The sequence below is a fragment of the Schistocerca serialis genome, unplaced genomic scaffold (assembly GCF_023864345.2).
Source record: "Schistocerca serialis cubense isolate TAMUIC-IGC-003099 unplaced genomic scaffold, iqSchSeri2.2 HiC_scaffold_1242, whole genome shotgun sequence".
NCBI classification, from domain to species: Eukaryota; Metazoa; Arthropoda; class Insecta; order Orthoptera; family Acrididae; genus Schistocerca; species Schistocerca serialis.
The window spans coordinates 130,001-135,000 of record NW_026047450.1 but is presented as its reverse complement, the minus strand read 5'-3'; the positions used below and the strand labels follow the sequence as shown (position 1 = coordinate 135,000).

The 5,000-nt window shown below is 52.2% G+C and overlaps 1 pseudogene; it reads right to left on the bottom strand.

The window, feature by feature from the left end:
* Positions 1-3,177: 3,177 nt before the first annotated feature.
* The window catches only part of LOC126436687 (large subunit ribosomal RNA), a 2,997-nt pseudogene continuing 1,174 nt past the window's right edge, over positions 3,178-5,000 (bottom strand).

Sequence of the window (5,000 nt, the reverse complement as noted above, 5' to 3'; positions counted from 1 at the left end):
TATCTCTCCACCCAGTCCCCAGGATCTTCTTCAGTCTCCTTATAGTAATCAAAAAATATACAATTATGATCACTGATTGTGAGATTACTCACAACTCTCCAATTTCTGACATGTGGTGCTGCGCTTTGAGTTGCAAGCGTAACATCTATGTTAGAAACAGCACCCGCTCTTCCTGAATAGGTAGGCGGGTTGCCAGGTTGATTTATAACGTCAAGCTGCATCTGCATTATAAGATTTTCCAGCTCAGCTCCCCGCTCATCCTGCTCAACACTAAACCACAATGGGGACTTTGCATTAGCGTCCATACACACAATAACCGGCTTTCCCTGCAACCTTCTTAAAATCCAGTCCAACTGATTAAGAAATCCAATAATGTGTTGTCTGAATTGGCAGTATACATTAACAAGGAATATCAGATGCGACATCAAATTAAGTTGGACCACAATTACATGATCATTACAGAATTGTGTAAGCACAGTTGTTTTAATACATTTGTTCAAAACAACAACCGCGCTCATGGGATTCTCCCCAGAGAACACCACTTGCGCGGTTGCAGGAAATCCAGGAATCCGACCAGCACAGGAGGCAGGTTCTTGAATTACTAATATATCTAGTAAATCGTCTTCCGCGATTTTTCTAAGCTCTTGCGTAACCAAATGGCTACGCATTGCATTAATTTGCAGTACTTTAAAACACCCCATCAACCAGGGGGATAAAAAACATGCAGGCGGCTGGCGGGCCATGGCTTCGAAAGGTCTACCACATTTCTACCGTACATCTTTACCATGTCTTTGTATATTTTCTCGAGATCAAATTTACGGCCACGCCGGGCAAACACCTGCTGCACCAACTCCTTTAAATCATCCGGTTGCGACGGAAGATTTGCCGCATGCAAACTTATGCAATCCACGTCCTCCAAGGCTGGATACGTGATATCTTTACCATTACTATGTCCTGTCCTCACAAGCTGCCTCAGTGCAGTTGTTAACAATACCGGCTCCTCGAGCCTGTTTAGACGCAACTTGCGTTCAAAGTCATCATACACCCCTCCTGGACCAACTGCATTGTAAGAAGTACCTTCACCATTCAACTTTACATTATTTACAGTATTCAACTTTACATTATTTACAGTATCCTCATCTAAACAACTACTACCACCACCACCACTAGTATCTTCAGTAGGGACTTTGCTCACATCTTCTTGGTTCGATATCCGCAAATCTTGCTTCACAGGCTCCTTCAACTTGGTACTCGACAGTCGACTAGTTAGCCGACCGACTGCTGTCTCCAAGTCGACATCCGTCTGGATGCCGACGTCAACCATCGATCCTCCAGTGATGTCCCGCACCTCTTCCGGGTTGTACAGCGAACCTGTGGACAAAGCTTTACTTATTAGCTTACCCCGTTCCGCGTCCCTTTTCATTTTACTTGGTGATTTCTTTTTCGGCGCCTTAAGGGTCGCCATAGTCAGTCCTTTGTATTATTCTATCGAGGAACATCCGGTAGGTGGGGCAGTCTTTCGGTCCACCACACTTTCTCCCCCTCTTTTTGCACGGTATACAAACGGGGGCTTTGTCCTTGTTAGGGCAGGCCCTTCTTTCATGACCCGCCTGCCCACAGTGGGCACACAAGGCATGTTCTTCGTGACAGTACTTGTTTGTGTGATTTAGATCTTGACATTTGGTGCACCGCGGCACCGCCAAATAGTCCTTTATGTTTAATGCCGAATAACCGACATATAGTCTGCCTATTCTAGTGAGAGGTTTCCATAATTCAGGTGAGACCTCCACTACGTGATGCACTGTAACTTTTTCTCTAGGTCCAACTTTAAATCTTAATCTAAACTGGGTATCAAACTCTTCCCTCGTCATTGTCGCGTCAAAATTCTGTACATATATTGCATCCATCAAGCTGTCGGCATTCATATATGATGGAACATCATAAAGGCACATCAAAGGCCTTCGCCTCCGTGGCGGTTCGCACTTGACCTTGGCAGCCAGCTGAGAATTTGTCATGATCCGCAGGCTGTCCTCCGGAGTTGCCGTCTCCACAATCAGAACATTTTTCGCGGTTCTTACAGTGTTTATCTTTATTTTGTCCCGTTTTGGATCAATGCATTTTTCAAATGCGGTCTTAACTGCCCGGATGTCCTCCCCGTCTTTCGGCTTAATGAACACGGTTGGTACACTTTTCTTAATGTTTTCTTGAATGGTTTCTTTTGCCGTCGGTGCCTTAACCACAGGGGTACTCGCAACCGCGGCATATGATTTTACAACTGGTGGCTGATTCCTAAGACGTTCGTTTTCTTTCTGTAATTCAATCAGTCTACCTTCTAATTGGGAATGGGCCATCGCCCACCTGGCAACACAATCCCGAATATTATTAATCGCCACGTTACTGATCTTTCCGTTCTTCACACTGGAATCTAGTAAAGTCAAAAAACGAGCATGACGCTCGGCTACAGAAAAATCTTCGTCGCGAACTGATTCGACCTCGAGCGCATGATCACTCTCCACTAGTTCGGCCATATTGACAGATGAAGAGTGAAAAAATGAAGGCCCGTCTCTTTCCCCGGACCGGCCTCTCTGGCATGGGGGGAGGCTAAGTGCAGCTCGCTCACCGGTCCCGCCCCTTGACCAAGAGCTTTCAACAACTGAGCTGCTAGGTTTAGCGCGCCGTGGGAACAGCGCACTAGTCCTCTTCGAATGCTGCATCATCGAAGTTTTCTCCCGCTCCCTTACCGGCGAATGCCACCCACATTCCGGGAGAGCGGATTCACCCTCCGTCCTTCGCCCCCTACTAGGCCGAGTTCCCACCAGAAGGCTAAAGACCCGGTCCTACTCAGGTGCCGGGCCGGTCCCCCAGACTTTCGGGGGTCTGGACCCATCTAACCTGACCGGGGACGTGTCACCACGCCCCGGCTTGGCGGATCATGCCCCGGAATTCCAGGGGCAAGGCGGGTGACCTTCGCCGACTTGGGCCAGGATCCCGCCGCGACAAATGCAGCATCCGGAACCGGCGTACAAGATGTTCAGCACGCCGTCGCACCCCTGCCCTTTGGTCGCCCGAAGGCTTAACAGCTGCACCGCGAGAAGGCGGGCAGGGGCACTTGGGAAGGAGAGGCTAAGATGTTCGAGACGCATCCTTCCCCCGCTGCCTATTTCCAACCGCGAGCCCACAAAAATCGGGGCACACAGCATGAGACAGCCGCAGCTAGTAGATAGGGACAGCGGGAATCTCGTTAATCCATTCATGCGCGTCACTAATTAGATGACGAGGCATTTGGCTACCTTAAGAGAGTCATAGTTACTCCCGCCGTTTACCCGCGCTTGCTTGAATTTCTTCACGTTGACATTCAGAGCACTGGGCAGAAATCACATTGCGTCAACACCCGCTAGGGCCATCGCAATGCTTTGTTTTAATTAGACAGTCGGATTCCCCCAGTCCGTGCCAGTTCTGAGTTGATCGTTGAATGGCGGCCGAAGAGAATCCGCGCACCCGCGCGCCCCCGGAGGAGCACGCTAAGGCGGACGCGGCCTCGCAGCAAGGAAGATCCGTGGGAGGCCAAGGCACGGGACCGAGCTCGGATCCTGCACGCAGGTTGAAGCACCGGGGCGCGAACGCCGCGCAGGCGCGCGCATCCTGCACCGCCGGCCAGCACGAGGCCGACCAACGGCGAGAGCAGACCACGCCCGCGCTAAACGCCCGCACTTACCGGCACCCCTACGGCACTCACCTCGCCCAGGCCCGGCACGTTAGCGCTGACCCACTTCCCGACCAAGCCCGACACGCCCCGATCCTCAGAGCCAATCCTTATCCCGAAGTTACGGATCCAATTTGCCGACTTCCCTTACCTACATTATTCTATCGACTAGAGGCTCTTCACCTTGGAGACCTGCTGCGGATATGGGTACGAACCGGCGCGACACCTCCACGTGGCCCTCTCCCGGATTTTCAAGGTCCGAGGGGAAGATCGGGACACCGCCGCAACTGCGGTGCTCTTCGCGTTCCAAACCCTATCTCCCTGCTAGAGGATTCCAGGGAACTCGAACGCTCATGCAGAAAAGAAAACTCTTCCCCGATCTCCCGACGGCGTCTCCGGGTCCTTTTGGGTTACCCCGACGAGCATCTCTAAAAGAGGGGCCCGACTTGTATCGGTTCCGCTGCCGGGTTCCGGAATAGGAACCGGATTCCCTTTCGCCCAACGGGGGCCAGCACAAAGTGCATCATGCTATGACGGCCCCCATCAACATCGGATTTCTCCTAGGGCTTAGGATCGACTGACTCGTGTGCAACGGCTGTTCACACGAAACCCTTCTCCGCGTCAGCCCTCCAGGGCCTCGCTGGAGTATTTGCTACTACCACCAAGATCTGCACCGACGGCGGCTCCAGGCAGGCTCACGCCCAGACCCTTCTGCGCCCACCGCCGCGACCCTCCTACTCGTCAGGGCTTCGCGGCCGGCCGCAAGGACCGGCCATGACTGCCAGACTGACGGCCGAGTATAGGCACGACGCTTCAGCGCCATCCATTTTCAGGGCTAGTTGCTTCGGCAGGTGAGTTGTTACACACTCCTTAGCGGATTCCGACTTCCATGGCCACCGTCCTGCTGTCTTAAGCAACCAACGCCTTTCATGGTTTCCCATGAGCGTCGATTCGGGCGCCTTAACTCGGCGTTTGGTTCATCCCACAGCGCCAGTTCTGCTTACCAAAAGTGGCCCACTTGGCACTCCGATCCGAGTCGTTTGCTCGCGGCTTCAGCATATCAAGCAAGCCGGAGATCTCACCCATTTAAAGTTTGAGAATAGGTTGAGGTCGTTTCGGCCCCAAGGCCTCTAATCATTCGCTTTACCGGATGAGACTCGTACGAGCACCAGCTATCCTGAGGGAAACTTCGGAGGGAACCAGCTACTAGATGGTTCGATTAGTCTTTCGCCCCTATACCCAGCTCCGACGATCGATTTGCACGTCAGAATCGCTACGGACCTCCATCAGGGTTTCC